The 19,108-nt window shown below is 35.7% G+C and overlaps 1 protein-coding gene across 5 annotated transcripts in view; it reads right to left on the bottom strand.

The window, feature by feature from the left end:
• Positions 1-19,108, bottom strand: part of LOC6037900 (LIM domain transcription factor LMO4) — a 470,644-nt gene that overhangs the window by 359,344 nt on the left and 92,192 nt on the right. For all 5 annotated transcript variants that reach the window (XM_038258414.1, XM_038258415.1, XM_038258413.1 and 2 more), the window contains one exon: positions 17,763-17,809. The gene's annotated coding sequence lies outside the window, so the exon portion shown is untranslated. The remainder of the gene's footprint in view (positions 1-17,762; positions 17,810-19,108) is intronic.

The following is a 19,108-nucleotide window of genomic DNA, read 5'->3' as shown; positions in this document are numbered from 1 at the left end:
TTGTAAAGCTTGCCAATCCAAGCAACTTTGTCGAAGGCACCGAAATTTTATCTCGTAATCTACGCCATCTACGACCAAATTTATAGAAAGCATCTCTTAGAGCTCTAAAAAACAAACATGTTGATTATTTGACAGGTCAATTTGAACTTAAGGGTCAAAAGTTACAGCCATTTTAATGTAAAAAAGATGCAAATTTAAAACTTATATATCTCAAAAAGGCGCAAGCCAAATTTTAAGCACCAAGTTGCATTTGAAAGAAGAGATTTAGCACTACAAATACTGACAATTTCTCAGAGGTGTTTTTCTTTAAACTCGAGATATCTTTATTTAAAAAAGTCTTATTTTCAAGGGAAAACCATATGGGACCACCCTAACGAAATTCAAAAAATTTCCAATTATATGTTTTCCGTGTAATTTTGCCCGCTGAATCTGAATCTGCCCTCAGAATTGAGCCAAAGTGTCGAAAAATTGATTTTTGGTTTTATTTTGGGTTTCCATGTAAAATTATCATTTAAACCCGAAATATGACCAAAAATCATTTTTTCTAAAAGTGCTTCGAATATCACTTTTCTCTAAAACTTAACCCTGAATTGCCACGTTCTAAAGACTGATTTTTGAAGGTTTGCACAGATAAAAAAAAAAAAAAAACGAAACTATTGGCACTACGCCCCCCGGGGCATGGCCTTCCTCTAACGTGGGATTTCTGCTCCAGCGCCTCTGACGAGACAGGAGAAACCGGGACCGACGTTTTACTTCACCATCCGATAGAAGCTCAGTGGATAAGGCGGGAATCGAACCCGCGTCTCATAGCATCATCGGGATCGGCAGCCGAAGCCGCTACCCCTGCGCCACGAGACCCACAGATGCTTTCTATAAATTTGCTCGTAGAAGGCGTAGATTACGAGATAAAATTTTGGTGTCTTCGACAAAGTTGCTTGGATTGGCAAGCCCTACAACTTTTTAGAAGACAAAAAAATCCCAAAAATATTCCTGTAAAGTTAGATTTTTAAAAGCACCCTAATAGTGAACCACCCTTATTTTCAACCACAATTTTTCGGAAAATCCATTTTCCTCATAATTTTGCGATCTGGACCACTGTGCAATGTTTCTATGATCAATCTATTTAAGATCAATTATTTTTTATAACCCGATTTAAAACATTTAGATAAGTGTTATATATAAATGGAATTGCAAATATTTATCAAAGTTGATGTCGTCCACTTGACAAAAAATCAAGCGCAATAAAAATATTTATGTCGGAAAACATAATTTAATAATGAAAACAGAGGTGAAATCAACTTAAATAATTTAATGTGCATTTTTCTGTGTTTGTAAATAATTGATAGCACTTTAGGGCTCGTTCAAAGATATTTTGAATAAATGTTAACTTAGAAATTTTGAAAAATATTGATTTTAAAACAACTTCAACAATAACTGTAAGGCTCGAGCATAAATTGGTAATTTAAACTTTTTGTATTGAGCATGAATTTTCTGGATTTTATTTAAAGTATATACACATTATAAATAAAATGTAAAGTATCAAAAAATGCCTGACTTCTTGCTCTAGAGAAGAATTAAAATTATTGCTCAACAAAATTATAGCCAAGTCATTCCTATGCCAAGATCAAATGTGTATTATTTTAAAAAGAAAATTAACGTTGATCATCAACTTTTTTTGATACTAATCATTAAGGTCACACTTAGAAACAAACTTCATCCCTGCCTCATTTTTGGATACTATGATGCTCCCATAGTTACACAGACCAATACTGGCCCAATCCCAAATCCCATTCATTGGCACGCAGCAGCAGCAGCAGCGTTCAAAATAGCATGCAAGTACGTACACTGGAAACGACTCTCGGAGAAAACTGCCCGCTAGCCAACCACCAGCTGGCTCGATCTGTCGATGCTGAATGAATGAAGATAGTAATCATCATCGTTGACGTCGTCGTCATACGCGCAAAAACGGTCTTGTGTGAGAATGTGTGAGTGAGTGAGTGTGTGTAACACACAGCCATTAGTCATTTTTCCCACCCACGCGAGACTAGCCTTAGGAGGGGTCGCAGAAAAGGAAGCAGAAAGGGGAACATGCGTGGGTGGACTGAACGGACAACTCATCGATTGAGGAACTCAATTCCAGCTGGACACCCATTCAATTGCGCTGAAAAATTGGAAACGAACGTCATTGTGTGTCTGTGTGCTAAATTGATGGAGATGAATGTGAGAATGTAAAAAAGTGGTCCCTGGATGTAAGGAGGAATGAAGGGCTGGGGATCAGCACGTGGATCAATCTCAAGTGATGACTTTCTTAAGTAGGTCAGAAAGTTAACTAAACCGTATCAGAAAAACTAAATCAAATGTTTCATTTTATTGTTTTAAAACGCCCTTTCGTGACCATCCCCAAGCCGGCGTTTTGAACGTGAATACCGCCAAAGGACTCACGAATTAGCAATTATGTTAAACGTAATTCGACGATCGCTCTTCTTTAAGCCAAAATCCAACAAAAAAAAAATACAAAACTCAGTCAACAAACGTTTCCTCCCCCATCCCACCTCAGGCCAATTTCAACCTTCACCCTGACAGTCACGTCACGACAATCATCATTACACTTCCCCAAACTGTAATGCTCCAGAAGCGTATGGAAGGGGAGGGGTAGGAGGGCCGTCACACACGCACGCGTCGACGTCTGAAGCTGCCGCGTCGCCGCTGCCGCCGGGCAGTTGACGTCCATCAACCTTTTGCAGGCGACCACCGGCCAACTGACTGACTGGGTTGTCCCCAAACCAAAAAAAAGGAGACACGGAACCAGGGATGCCAGATACACAGATTTGTCTGTGTTTCACAGACATTTGAGCTCGTGTCAGACATTTTTTGAGATACACAGACTTTTTAAAAACTTCATTTAATTGTTATTTTGTTAAAATATCAATCGAAACTTATTTCGTTAGTCTTCAAATGCTTAAAAACACAATTTTTTATAGATTTCTATGACTGTAAATTGATTTATTTGAATTTTAGACAAAGACACAGACATACACAGACTTTTTCACAGACATTTTAAAAAATCATCTGGCATCCCTGCACGGAACACATGTTCTGGGTAAATATGTTTATCACATCAACTGTCCTCCCTTGCCGTTACTTGGTTAGGAATATGATGACAGATTGATGGCGCTAGGTCAAATAAGCTGGTGGTTTGGCAGGGTTAAACATTATTAGATCGATTTTTGGTTATCAAAGGCTAGTAACTACAAATGCCTTTTCGTCGAAATGTTAAAACTGCATTGATTTTTTAAATTTTAGCGCAAAAATATTAGATTTTTTTTTATTCTTTTTGGATGTGGAACAAATTCATGAGCTCAAGTATTGATGAAATAATAAAGAACATTTCTACGTTTAATTTTTTGTTTCAGTTTTCTTTACATTTTTTTATTTGTTTGAAACTTTTTGCATCGTCAGTTTTTACATACAAGGCTTTATAAAAATTTGCAGGCTCGGCATAAAAAAATGCATGTATGAATGTTTGAAAATCTGGAAATGCATTTTTATCGATTCAGTGCCTTCGACAAAATTGTAAGTTATAATAAGTATTTTTTCAGAAAAAAAGATACATGACAAAAGAATGCCAGTTTTTTTGTTAATATGGCGTTACATCATTTAAAGTTTCATTTAAAATGAAGTATTATTGCAAAATTTGTTGATCTTTGATTTTTATATTTAATTTAATTAAAGACTGAGGGCGAAACTGGAATTAAAATCAAAATCATACTAATTTGAAGGCAACAAGCGACTTCAAAATATCATCTTTAGCTCTAGGGTGGCACAAAAAAAATTTAAAACAAAATTTCGAAAACTTTTTGAAATCGAAATCGGAGCAAACGGCATTTTAAGGTGTCACCCTTTTATACAGGTTTTTAGCTTTTATTTGTGAACAATGAGTTTTTCTCAGTGTTTTCTTTTACACTCTTTTAATTTATCATGCGATATTTAGAAAAAGTATAGGTTCAATTTTGATTTTTTATTTTGTAAAATTTTCAAATATCTTGTAATTTGTTTGATTTTAAAATTAAGCCCAACACTTGAAATTGTCCAGAAAAAAGTGTTTTAAGCCCAGCACTTAAAAATGTCCAGAATGCTCGTTCAATAGTTATTCTTGTTTCTAAAATTTTGAAATTATTTTTATTAAAACATGAAGAAAGTTTTCCCAAAAGTTAAACAATCAAACATGAAATATCGAACCGAACCGAACCAATCGAACTACACCCAAAGGAAAAAATTATCTCAAAATCTGCAACATTGGATTTGCTGCAGAAAATGTCACATTTTATAACATTTTTTGCAGCAAGCCCGTAGATCAGTTTTGCCCGCTTGTAAAAATTTCAGCGATCTGCAGTTCTCACCAACACATATAATGCTGGCCCGTCCCCGAGCAACACTCCAAAGAGAAGCATATGTTGGTGCTCTTTCACTCTCTTTTCATCAAGCGTCCATGGCGCGGTGGTAGCGTGTCGGATCAATAACCAAGAAGTTGGTGGTTCAATTCACGTTCTGCTAAGTGTTTTTTTTTTTTTTTGGTGAAATACAACCAAAAAGCCGTCGGTAATGTCGATAATTGTCGGTAACGGGCAAAAATGTCATACTCCTATATCGCAAAAATGCATTAGGACAGATTTCATGCAGATTCTGATATACTGCCAGTTGGGTGTAGTTTCCGAGATTTTGCAAGATGAAAACCGTTCACTTATTTGTTGGTACTGAGAAAAACTCATTTTTCAAAACATTTGCTTCAGGAGGCTGTATTTTTACAAGCAGAGTCCGACCAACGTAGTAAAAAAAGGAAAATTCTTAGGATGTTGCTTTTTGGAAAAAGATATTTCCGATATGAAAATTGCAAAAAAAAACAAACATTACATTTTTTTTTGAAAAACACTTCATTAAAATGCAAAAAAAAACATTTTTTGATTTTTAAGATGTTAATATTATAAATTCAAGCCTTGTTATGTTTTAAACGTTCAACAGACCTTCTATAAGTAAGGCTTGAACACAATAAAAATTAAATAAATTGTGAACATATTCGAGCTGTCATATCTGCAATATTAAGAAAAACTCATTGTCTAGTTGCTGTGTAATTAGCATGGTACTTCCACCTCCACGTACTTCTTAAATTATGATTCTTGTTGCACGCACACACTCTGACTTATAATTTCTCTATAGAATTTTATGAAAAGTTCACTTTTCAAAATTTTGAAATCTTATAATAGTAATTTATGCAACAAATGCAACAATTTTTTTTTGCGCCGGCCGTTCATTAAGCTATTTATCTAAACAGTGTCGAAAAGTATTCTTTTAATGCCGAATAAAAAAAAATCAAAACAAATTCATAAACAAAAATGTTAATTTCAATTTTCGAGCAATATTTTTCAGGACAAAAACATAAAATTTGCTGTGGCCTTCCAAATCATCCAATTAGACTCGCTAATTTGCACATAGATAGATTTGAAGTTAAACTTTTATTTCAAAAAATATGTATGGTAAAAGCTAATTAAAAGACACCTTGATTTTCTCAGGGATTTCTCCCCTTCCCAGTTGTTGACGAATGTCATTCATCACACCACCACACACAGGCCACCAATATGATGGGCTGTGTGTGGTTTCACTTTTGGACGCAAATTACGCTCTCACCATCATGACCCCCTCCCGTACTCTTCCCTTAACTATTTCTCTCTTGTTTAACCACATTTGAAGTGGCAGGTGAGCGACGAGTGAGGTCTAACACAAATTGAAGCTAATGTACAATGATTACAGCAATTATCCCCCCCTCAAACTTCCACACTCACGCACACACGCAATCGTCCCCTGCACTGGTGGAATAAAATATTTGGGTAAAATCTCGAGCAAGATTGTGATTTTTTAATTTATTCACTAAGTGTTTTGAAAGTTATGTTATTATATTCTTAGCCAAAGTAATAATGTCATAATTTCCTCTCCGAAATTCAAGTTTGAACAAAGTTTTTTCACAGTGCATAATCGTTCTGTCTCTAGTTTAGTTCAAGTGGCTCCTTGAAGCGCGAGGATGATGGACAGTCGAAGGATGATAGAAGACGAAGTGCGAAGGGGGGAGGTACCGATTAGCCCTACCGCGGCACACTGCAATCACACAAACACTTGCAAAGGCAGGGAAGGACCACAGTTGTCAGGACACTCAACCGGTCTGATGTATTTTTGAGCAGATGTTTTTTTCATAAATAATAAACCAGGTCAAAGTACGATTTCCCGTTCCGAAGGGTCGCTCTGTGTAGATAGTTGGAGGATTGGAAAAATGGGATCACACGCAGTTGTATTGGGCAGTTTGATTATAGTATGGAAGATGCGTGATTTTTTTTTCTTGACAGTGTGAAAAAGGGGTGGCAATTGAAGTAATAAATTGAGCCTAAAAAAAACCTTTGAAAATAAACATTTTCAATTATGAAAAAAAAAATAACAAATATATGCTTTACAAAATAATTCCATGAACATCTGTTCAAAACTATCGAAATCATATTTTTCTTTACAAATCAATAATTATTCATGTAATTAATAAATTAAGTCCGTTCAAAACAGATTAAAAATATGAATCATAAAAGTTATTCCCTAAAATTTGCATTTTATTCGAGATTTTTGATTTGTTTTACATTGTATGATGAAATTTTGTAAAAAATCCTTCTTGAAAAATCATTTTCACCACTAATGTTTCTAATAAATTTTTAAGGCTGCTGTCCATACAAAAATGATGTATAAACATTAGGTCGTCCCAAAAAAATGAAAAGTTGTCAAATCTTCGGTGCTCACCCCTAGAATGATAGAATAGGATGTCAGGAACAATGTTTTCTTACAACGAAAAATTCCCAAAAATGGTTTACAACTCGCGCGCGGAGCTTCAATGAAAAATGTGAATTTTTCGAGTATTTTTCAGAAATGCGCGTAACAATCATACTAAAGTCATTCAAATTTGGTCGCCTTGGGCTTCAAGTTATAGTTAAATGTCCCCTGAACAAATTCCTGTACAGAAATAGTCCATAAAAGCTTGTGTTTGGGCATAGCAAGGCGTTTTAGAGAAAAAAAAACTGTATTTATGAGCGAGCCAAAAAATTTTGCAGCCAAAACTAATGCATTTTGCTTATAGCAAATTTTACGGAGATCATTTTGATTTTTTTAACATCTAATTTTTGTCTACGCAAAGCCGAGATATTTGCATTTTAGTGAACAAAAAGTGACGAATTTTCAAAATTCTTGGTATATAAGCGTTTTTAGCATAAAACATTGGCTACTATGATTACAAACGAGAAGGCATATATGTTGGATATATTTATTTTGTTCTCTCAAAAACGATATTTGTTAATAACATTTCAAGAAAAAACATAAGATTTTCTCACAATGTGACGTGAACGACAAATAATCATAAATCAAAATTTATATTATTAAAGCTGTAAACGTGATTTTTTTTTTATGTATGTACATTCGAATGAAACAAATTGATTTATAAAAAACTTATTTTTTCAAAAAAAGTTACCCATTAGAGCTTTATTTGTTCATATCGAGAAGAGCACTGAGCAGTACTTATAAATATGTCGTTTACGTCACATTGTGAAAAAATCTCATGTTTTTTTCATTAAATGTTATATCCAATTATCATTTTTGAGCGAGCAAAATAAAAATATCCAAAAAATATGCCTTTCCGTTTGTAAACATAGTAGCCAATGTTTTATGCTAAAAACGATTATATACCAAGAATTTTGAAAATTCGTCACTTTTCGTTCACTAAAATGCAAATATCTCGGCTTTGCGTGAACATAAATTGAATGTTAAAAAAGTAAAATGATCTCCGTAAAATTTCCTACAAGCTGAATGCATTAGTTTTGGCTGCAAATTTTTTTGGCTCGTTTTGGGGAGTGATTTTTGAAATTTCTTGGCTAAAAAATACAAATTATATGCCTTTTTTGTTATAAAACCTGTGCCCGGAAATTAAACTTTGTTAGGCTAGTGACACATTTCAAAATAAAGTAGTAAGAGTTGCAATGCACTGTTTCTTTTACAAAAATGTTTCCAAACATGCCCAGAAGCATGTTAGAAATGTTTGTTAACATTTATTAGATTAAACAGGTTTTATTTTTAATATTAATGAGATAATTGTTTCGTTCTTACGATGAATAGTTTTATCTACAGGATTTTCCCATCGTTTCAACCCCAAAACATGTCCAATTATTCGACCTTGAACAGTAAACCCCCATGATTTATGAACTAACTACCTTCCTGGTTTCCAATTTCCCAGAATTACGTTCAATTAGCTCATTTGGGCCATTCTTCTCGACTCCCCAATTATCGCGCGCCCCCTCCTCTTCCCCAACAGCACACCCAATCACCTCCAATCACCCATGTTTGGACATGATGAGTAGTACGAGTGTGTGTGCGCTACTCAAACACCTGCCCCTAGAAGAGGAGGCGAAAAAAAAGCAAGCAGAAAATAAACGAAGAAAGCACAAAAGACCTGCCCTAATGAAGTTGATAGAGTCAATTGATTACCTCATTAAGGAGCCACACCAACAACTCATCATCCATAGCCCGAGTGCGGTGGGTTGTTCGTACAAGTGGGTTGAAGAGGGAGGAGGGGAGTGGGTCTCCCCCCATCAATCAGACCCAAAGGCAAGCGAAACTCCCCAGCACATGTGGAGGACGTTTCAGAGACCAGTCCAGAGGGTGAGTAAGTGTGAAGCTCTCCGAGACTCCGCTGCAACGGCTCAGTGAGAGAGAGGAGGAAAAAAAAGTGCTAAATAATATGGGAAAGATAAATATTTACACGCTATCTAGCACGTACTTGAGGTGTTCACGAGACGAGGAAGAAGAAAGGTAGTCGGAGGAGTCTGCTCGACCGATGTTAACGCGCCCATGGCACCTTAAGTGGTGGACCACCTCCAGCTCGTGCGTGGCGAAGGGGCGTAGGTTCTTGAGCACACCACTTTGTGCCCCAGTTCAAGCAACCAACCTAGTGGGGGCGAGGAGCTCTATTAGTTCTAGCGGAAGTGGAGGAGAAATTCACTTCCAGTGAGTTGCACTTTTTCCTCTACACTGTTCACCCACAAGACCTGTTTTAGACCTATTAACGTTGGTGAAGATCTTGCTGAAGAGGTGGTTCGAAGTACGTCGTGGTAACCCCACCTGAGCAGTGATTTTGTGTTCATTCAGGAGGTACTTTTTTCTACCTTTCGAGTAGCTTAAATGTTTACCCAAAGATCTTCAAGTGACCACCACCACGGTGATTTCAGCGGAAGGCCAAACCTGCTGCTGCTGTTGTTGTTCAACGACTAGGTGATGATTTTTCAGCTGCTCACTGTTGTTGTTGTTGCTGTTGCTGGGAGGGCAATTATCGAAAATGAAATAATTGCACCGATTTTCACTTGCCCTCTCCCTAGCCTGAGGGGCACTGCTGTGATTAGCTGAGACTTGGCTTGGCCCTCGAAAGTGACATAATGAGAGAGTAATTGTCGGTAATTGGCCAATCGGGGGCAGAGACAGCTGCAGCAGTTTTGCGTGTGACCTAGATAATAACCTTTTTTGTTGAAGTCGGAGAAATTTTACGATTGTTTACGAAACAATATTGTTGTTAACCTATTTTTGTTACTTTTTATGGCTAATAATCCCTAAATTTCGTTACAAGTTCAACAGCATAGTATTTGAATTTTTCAAGTCGTGTTGGTTTTTTTAGTAATTCTCTGAAGTTAAGGTAAATGACTAATAATTGTTTTTATTTTTTTTATTTTGCTGTAACTTTGCAAATACATTTCCTATGCAAGAAGTTACATTGTAGAAACAAATTCTTTTTTTTCACTTTTTAACAATAAAATTCGAATTCTAATTAAATAACATTAAAAAAAATATATGTTTTTTTATGACAAAAAATAATAACTATACTATGGCACATAGTGATGAAATTTTGGGTGTCTCGCTTATAATAATTTGAAGAAATAATGATAATTTGGAAAAATAAATCTTTCTAAAAATACTTGTTAATATAGTAAGTTGCAAAAAGAAGTTTTTTTCAGCTCCAGTCGCGCATAAATATTAAATTAGACGAGTGCTTAGAAAAAAAATTTGAAACGAGTTTAACACGTTTTTTTTTCATTCCGGAAACAATTCCAAAAAAAGAATTGAAAAGTATAACATTTCGATACAAGTTGTGATATAAAATTGAATTTCGCTCAGGATTTCCTAACCAAGTGAACAAAGCAAATCTACTTTTTTGAAAAAGCATTTTTTTACATATTTCTCTTTATAGTTTACATGTAATGAATTCTGAAGATTTGTTTAAAAAAATCTGTATTTGTAGATTTTTTATTAGGTTATGCTTGTAAAATATATTTCAACAATGATTTTTAGCAATTTTTATTTTTCCTGCCAAAACTACTCAATTCACTAAATTTCTAAGTGTTTTTTTTTTAATTTGTTCATTCAAGAGCTTTTGAGAAAATTTTAGTAGATTGTTGATAGAACTAAAAAAAATCATAATATTCGAATCGTAAATTGATGATGATTCGATTTTCGTATTTGATATAAAACGATATATTTTTCAGCAATCAATTTCTTGAATTTAAAAGAAACTTTTGGCAAAAAGAACTGCTCCAAAACATCGGCAATGGAAAAACCCGAAAAATCAGGGGGGCAAAATATTTACTTTTTTCTAAAAACTTCAAAGTTTCAATGGAAATTGAAGTTCAATTAGCTGAATTCAATTTTAAATTGTCGATGTTAATCATCGCAAAATGTTATTTTTTTTCGTTGAAATTTTAGTTTCGTCAAATCTTACATTTTTTTAAACTAATGATAGCAAAACAACTGAACTAGTGTACACTTTTTCCATGCAAATGTTGAAACTATGGCTTGTTATTTCAATATTTTTTTATTATTTTATCTGCTGCGTATCTGAGATTTTTTCACCAATTTCAAAAATTTCTGAAATGGGAAGAAAATGAAACAAAGTTATTTTTATAAAAATCATTTAGAAATAAGCTGAACAGTAAAACAAATTCAAACATTCTTCAAAATGCAAATATCAATATTTTCCACTGGATCAACTAAAAATTGTAACCATTTTATCTCATTGTAAGTTTGAATTTTGCTTTTTTAATCACAAATCTTTATCTGAAAGACAACATTTTGTAGAAAATGTTGGAACCTTGATAGAAATTTAATACAACTGTTTGAGCAATTTTTCATATCAATCTTTTTTTTTTCTTGCGCTATTTATTTTGTTTGATCAAATAATTAAACCCATGACTCACTAATCGCTGAACCTAGTTTGACCAACTAACGACCAAGCTGTGACTAACACACTTCTTTCAGTCCTTCCTCCCATGCAAACAAAGCAAGATAACGATTACGAAGATGCCGGTCCTATAAAACCAACGTCGCCGACGATGATTCGTCACTTTCGAACCAAGCAAAAACTTTTAAACGTTCCGGTCCGGCCCCCCGGTTCCACCTCCGGAACCACACACATGCCGCGTCAATCGATTTGCCACTAGTCATCCCGCCGTCGCCTTCCCAATAGTGCGCGATTATGTTTAGTCATGTTGTAGGATGAAACGATTATCGAGAGATGATCTCCCTCTCTCTTTTTGTTGAGTTGAGTTCTGGCCGTAGCACGCGTGCTTGTCCGGATGTACCGTTTTACTCCCGGAGTTCACACCGGAAATGGCCCTTTTGGTGCAATTGGGCTTGGCAATTGCTCTAATCTGTTGATTAGAGACTAGGTACGAAATTCCGAGTGTTTAAATTTCTTTCCGGTTAAATTTTCTTCCCGAAAAATCTGTTGAATCTTCTTACCCCTGTTGAAAAATACAACCAACCCTGAAGGCAACGCAAGATAGGGCAAGCGACGTTACAATTTCATTTCGACGTCGTCGTGCTATCTTGTCGCACCCGCCATTTTGACGTTCCGAGAAAAACGCGTTTTAATGTTTGACCTTGAATATTCAAAAACGAGAGCACGCAATGTAAACAATAATAATCACGTTTTGTTTGGCTCACCATTCTGTGCATTGTCCCAAAGTTTGGTTGAAGTTGATTGCTGGAGTCCCGAGTTATAATTACAAATGTTTACGTTAGTCTAGCTTGTACGTGCGACAAACGCATCCTGACTTTCCTGGCCTGAAATCCCTTTGGCCTTTTGTCGCACTTACATCAATTTTCATGGAGTGACAAGATAGCACGACAAGATTGAAACTACTTTCATATGTAAAGTGACAAAAATGCACGGAGTTTTTTCGGTTTTTGTTGAATATCTCAGGATTGAAATCGAATTTTGGGGATCTGTGAAGGTCAAAAGATGAGGCATTGTGAGCTGCACAAAATGGCGTTCTTAACTCAATTTGGCCCAAAATGCACGTACGACAAGTTAGCACGATGGCGACGAATTTCCTAACGATCTACAAAACGATGAGAATTATCGTTATTATTATTTGGGATGATTTATCACTTTTCTGCGTACGTGTGTGTGTGTGTGTGTGTGTATGTGTGTGTGTGTGTGTGTGTGCGAGTTTGAGGAAGGTCTAACGAGCGGTGAGTCGGCTGTTTTTTCACAGACTTCTCCCGAGGGGCGTTCAAGACCCGTAGTCTGATATCCAGCCTGGAGGTGCTTTGGCGGGGTGAAATTGGGAACCGCCGAACTGAAGTGCGTAAAATTTCATTCAGCCAGATTTCTCTACAATACGCGGCGAATAATGATATCATCTTGGCTGAGAGGCATGAAACGTATGGGTGTGTGAGTATTTATGAGTATTTGTTTGCTGAAGATATCCAAGTCATGATTATCACTGGTATCGACTAGCCGAGGGGGATGTTCTTGGTAATTGACATGAAAATGGTTGAACAAATCAATAAAAAGAACTCAATCTGCTATTCAGCAATTTGATTGCTCAGATCTTCTTACATCTTTCAATCAAGTTAGTAACAACATTGTGATTGGCTGATTTACATTTCATAAGGCTGGTACAAATATTTTTAAAAGTTTTTGTCAACCAACCCCCTTCAAAATTGGCCCGAAAAATCAGGGGGCAAAAAAAAAATTTTACAATAAACTTCAAAATTTCAATGAAAATTCAAGTGCAACCAGCTGAAATCAAATTAAAATACATTCTCCTGCGTTTAAAATCATTTTTGCAATTCCGTCGTGAAACTACTTACTTTTCCTGTCATTCTTGAACGACGAAACAGCCTACTTTTCTGTACCAAAAATAAAAGAATCGAATAGTAACCCTTTTCAAAACAAATGCTGAAAAGTTCTACTTTTCAGCACTGAAATGGATGCTGAAAAGTTGAACTTTTCAGCACTTGTTAGGAAAAGTTATACTTTTCAACATTTTTTTGATTTGAACTATTCATTGACTCAATGCACGGACATTTGTCCTATAATTCTGTCCAAAGGGTGTTTTTCAGAATTGCAAAAAACGTTGTATGGAACTCGTTGCAAAACTTGATTTTTCATCACTCGGCGTATTTATCTAACTCGGTAAACCTCGTTAGATAAATGTACGACTCGTGCTGAAAAAATCCTCTTTTTGCAACTTGTTGCATAAACTACTATTTTAGCATGTTTGGGTTTATTAAAAAATCTTAAGATTTTTAGAAAATTTTCGATGCAATTTTTTTTTTCGATACAATTTTTGTTTTTGTCAGATCTTAGATTTTTTGAAAACTAATTATTGCAAAACAACTGAACTAGTGTAAAATGCATTTTAAAACACTTTTTTCATTTAAATGTGAAGACTGTGGCTTGTTATTTAAATTTTTATATTTTTTTTTATTTTTTTGCCCCCCCCCCCCCTTGACCTCAGCCAGGGCCGAGGGACAAAAACTTTTTTAAATATTTGCATCGGCCTAAAGTGCCTTGAAAAAAGTTAATAAATCGAAAGCTAAAAATATTTCCCTTAAATTCTATGCAGACTGGCAATTATTAAACTCTACGGAATATCGGTTAAGTTTTTACACATGTCTACTTAGCGTTGTTCATAAAGTTGATTCCATTGTAGTTTTCATTTAATTTTAAGACACTTTCTAAAAAGTGACCAAAAAGTTGCTTAATTGCTCGTTATATTTCGATTAAAAGTTTCCAAGACATCATCGATTAATTTTTATTTTTATTTTTTGCATATTTCAGCAACCTTGTTGAATCATTAATCTAATCTAATCTAATCTAATCGAACACAAGCGCAGCCAGTCCGAAGAAAGCATCCTGGAATAGAAGGGCCTATTGTTGCATTAGTGAACGGAAGATCATCAGGGAGGAAGGATGCGTGGACATACCGTACCAAACGCTCCGAATCAGTTGTGGTGTGGTGTGTAAGTGTAAATTTGGCAGATAATAATATTTAGGGAAGGGGGGGGGAAGGGGAGGAAATGAGGATAGGAGAAAGGGAGGTGGGAAAGGGATAATATGGATATATCATTTGATCAATAGAATATTATTTAAAATAAGGGAAAAAACGTCAATCAAATAATGATAGATAAAATGGATAGATCTCACCAAATCAAGATTTAACAGCTCCGGCAGGGTGCCACTTGAATCGTAATTCTTCTAAGACTTCTGGACTTGAAGAGGACTACAGTAAAGTAGCGGGCAGCAACAAACAAGGTTTCAAGGTTTCAGTTCTTCCAGCAGCAATCCTGGTACTGCTCGACCGGCAGCAAAGGCATCGGACGCCGCAAGTTGGTACTGATCACCACACGATGCATTTAGTCTGCTACTGCTGGCCGGATTGGCAGATTGGAATAGGAACATGATGACCACTCCATAAAGTGTTCCAGCTGTTGCTGATCTTGCCTTCTTGTTCGTGTAATTGTCACCCCCATGAAGAGCATCACGCCGACGAGAAGTTGAAATCTGGGTTTTGATATTCCACTAACACTACATCAACCGCTTCCACCATTAAATTTGTACAGAAACTCCGGTTAAAAAAATTGAATTCGAACGTTTAAAAAAAATCAAATTCCAAAATATGACAGCGAAAAAAAAATACGTCTGTTCACGCTTCCAGATTACTTCGATCTCCGCAACCTTGTTGAATCATTAATGTCGAAAAAAGAAATCCGTAGAAATTTTATTCAGCTCTTCAAATATATTACACAGTAACAAATTATGTAAATTTAGAAGGTATTATTTTGAAAGGTTGAATATTACCTTTTTTATGGCGTAATTTTACCTCAATTTAGACTGAAAAAGTGGCATTACAACAGAAAAGTGGTAACGTTACACATTTTCAGAGGTAAAATTGCACATTTTTTCAAACATTGAAGATTATCGTCCCAGATGTCAATATTCTACACATGTCTATTACTTTCATTCCAAATTCATAATGATTTGTGGAATTTTATCGGGTAATTTTTTGATACTTTTAAATATCAAATTTTTTCAGAATATTAAATTTTGGCGAAAAACTAAACGTCCGTCATATGTATATCATACAGCTCAAGAGTTGGCACTTTGTGTCCACTAAAACATATCGGAAAATGCAAAAAGTCAAGAAGAGTTTTTGCGACAAAATGTCTGTTGAAAACGCGTAAAATTGCGTAAATGACATAGCACAATTTTATGATTTAGTATGAAAACACCAATAATGCAAAATAACTAATTTGACCTAAAGAATTGGCGAACAAAGTTTCATCCAAATTTAAAAAAAAAAAAACGATAATTAAAAACATAAAACATGCGAAATCCTGGAGAACTTATGGAACAGTCAAATCAAATGGAAATGAAGTTAATAGTAGAAGCTTTTTCCTACTACACAGTAAAGTGTAAATTTGGAAGGTGTAATTGTGGAAGGTTGAATATTACCTCTTTTATGATGGTATTTTACCTCAATTTAGACTGAAAAAGTGACATTACACCAGAAAAGTGGTAAAATTACACATTTCCAGAGGTAAAATTACACCTTTTTTCTGACATAAAAGATGAACCCCTTACCAGATGTAATATTACCATGATTTTTTTTCTGTGTACTTTTTTCTGAAAAGGCCAAAAATTAAAAATAAATCTTATCCAAATAATTAAAAATAACACAAATGTTTACAAAAATCATAAATTGACAAAAAAAATAAATTATGGTATAAGCAGTGGTTCAACACATTCACACAGTGGAAAATTATATAAATTTACAGATGAAAAATTTTAAGATGTTAGTAAAGTTACATCTTTTATGATGTAATATTACCTAAATTTAGACTGAAATAGTGACAAAACTCTGGAAAAGTGGTTAATTTACACATTTTTAGAGGTAAAATTTCTTATTTTTAAAGGTAAATTTAATCATTAAAAGTTTGCTAACCCTCTAGCACCCAAATATTTGTTCGATATTTTTTATTTTTCCCTTGTTTAAGAGGTCATTTTGAGCAACTTTTGTTTTACAAAAATGTTGACTTCGCTTGTGTATTTTTTAACTATTTAAATTTGCATTTATCTTGTTAAGTTTATGTTTAATTTGGTTATATTTGACCTATTCTACCACCTCCTTTCATTACATTTTGCCTTTCTAATTTAATTTTTTCATGTCACAGTCACTTTTTAATTTTTTTGCTTGGGGACAATCCATTAACCACGTGGACACTTTAGGGGGTATGGCGATTGACCACGATCCATAAAAAGATTTTTTTGTATGGACAATTGTCCACGAAGGGGGTAACAGATTCCCAAAAAAGTGTCCACGTGGTTTATGGATGGTCCCTTGTTCACATTTTCTGTTATAAAATGGCATCATTATTATGTAAACTGTAAAAAAAAACATGCTCAGGGGCATATTCTGGGACACTACAAAGATTACTGCATACATATAGGAAATTTCAGTAAAAACACAGACAAAATTGACCCCTAAAATAATAACAATTTTAAGAATATTGGCAAAGTCACATAAAATAAGTCAAACTTCCAACCCTAACATTTTCTCAAATTTTAAGAGTTCTTTCCAATGCTTTTTTAAAATCATAAGTTGGTTGAACAATTGCTTTTTGGCGATTTTTTTTTTTAAATCGAAGCGTCTCGACGGGGTTGGATTGTAGAGAGTTACCTAAATCTTCTTTAACTCATGTAAAGAAAATGTCTTTCTTTCTTCTCTCTTTTCTGGATTAATCCATTCACGACAACAACAACAAACAGACTCGCACACACTCACTCATACGCACACATGCGTGCCCCAGCACAATACAGTCAATCATTCATTAGCAAAATAAGATTAATTGTTAATCACACTGAAAGGACGGACGCAAGTTGAGCCGGAGCCGGGTTGGTTGGGGCGGCTATTCTCAATTAGGGTCCATTATACGGAATGATTAGAGTCTTCCCCGGAATCACCTCCCCTTCCTTGCCTAGCTCCTCCACCCACCTCATCAATGAGCTGCGTTTCCATTGATTGGTTTTTCTTTTGTTGTTAGTGAGTCGGGGTTCTGTTGGCAGTCAGTCAGTCTGCGCGCCCTTCTTTTAGATTTGCTTGCGAGCCCGAGACGTTGGAGTTCGGTGACGAAGATCTTGCGCCAAGACTAAGGCTGTGACCAAGACGGAGAGGGCGAGACGGGAATGATTAAAGTGCAACCATTACCGGTTTGGGGAAGGGGGGAAGCAGGAATGTGGGAGTGGATAGCTTCAATTATACTCGGCTCTAATGAGCCTTGGTGGGGCGTTCTGGGTATGTATATGCGTAGGGAGGGTCACGTGATGAGTTGGGAGGTGACTGGTATTCTCTTACCTTTTAATGTTATGCTGCTTTGACTCAACTGATCGGTTCGAGTTGTCCTGAAATAAAACGTAAAAAAGAGGCATTATAAAACTTATAAGAATTAAAGATTTCAAAAAAAATGTTAAGAAATATCAATCTTTAAAAAAAATGTTTATCAGAACAGAAGACTAAAGACATCCTGCATCTCAAGTTGACCTTCGATGCACCATGTGTTCCACCCAGTTACCAGTGGATCAAAACATCCCTGTCCAGACTGTTCGTTTGTAATTTCACGTCTTTCGGCTTGCCATATAATTTAATTCCCGAGCGCTAAATATATGCTGTCGGTTTGAGAGAACTTTTCTCACATGATACTTTAATGCACCGTCTTATTTTCAGAACTCAAACCCTCCTTCCCCAAGGAAGTATTGTGTTGTTGGGTAATTTTTCTTCAAAACACATAGAGGAATCCTTTCCCAACCCAGCAATTCACCCACTAGATAAACGTGGCACGATAAGGAGCGTCTCTTCCCACAGGAGAAAGGCGTTAAATCGCGTCCGTCTTCAAGTCCTGGCGAAGTTGGGGCCACGAAGAAATTCAAAGTTCAAATCGATTTAGTATTTATGTGCTTTTTTCTTTAACCTTCTTCTTTTCTGTTCTCGAGCCAAGTGGCCCAAGTTTCAAGCGGTCCACCCGGCCTCCAGCTTCACGAACCTACCTTCTTTCACTTGTTTTTTTGTGTTGCTTCCCTTGTTTTGTTATACCTAACCATCACTTAAGGTTGAAATGTAAATTATAGAGAATTTTTGTGTAATTACTGTATACGCTAACCTATTATAAGCATTATTATTACGTGCACGAAAAACCGACCACAGAACCGGAGGCCAACGAAAAATACCGAATCGCAGTCGTCGTCGGTTCTGGGGAGCTTTTCTCTGCTTCTTCTACTCATGTTTGGCCCTGGCCCCGAGGGGCGACCGCCGTGGCCAACCAGCCAGCCAGTGAGCAGAAAAATGTGTGCCAAGAAGTGGACCAGCCAGAGAAGGAACACGAACGGAAGGGGGAAAAAAACTTTATCCACAAACACCTCCGGAGGCTAGGTTTGGCTTTTTCGGCGTGACGGTTCTTAGAACCAAGAGCTGAAAAGTGAACTGAATTTTTATTGAATTTGCCCTACTACCAAAGTTCCAAACAAGGTTTGAAAAGTCAACAATACATAGTATGATTCAAAAGTTCATCTGATTTAACTAAAATAAGTTTGTTTTAGAACAAGTCAAGAAAGAAAAGAAACAGAATATTGCGGATACTCTCATATTTTTTATGAATGATGCAAAACTTTGGGAAGAAAAGGTGATCTAAGAAACATTGTGAAGCT

This window comes from Culex quinquefasciatus, chromosome 2, assembly GCF_015732765.1.
Source record: "Culex quinquefasciatus strain JHB chromosome 2, VPISU_Cqui_1.0_pri_paternal, whole genome shotgun sequence".
Classification (NCBI taxonomy): domain Eukaryota; kingdom Metazoa; phylum Arthropoda; class Insecta; order Diptera; family Culicidae; genus Culex; species Culex quinquefasciatus.
This window is presented reverse-complemented; position numbering and strand designations above follow the sequence as displayed.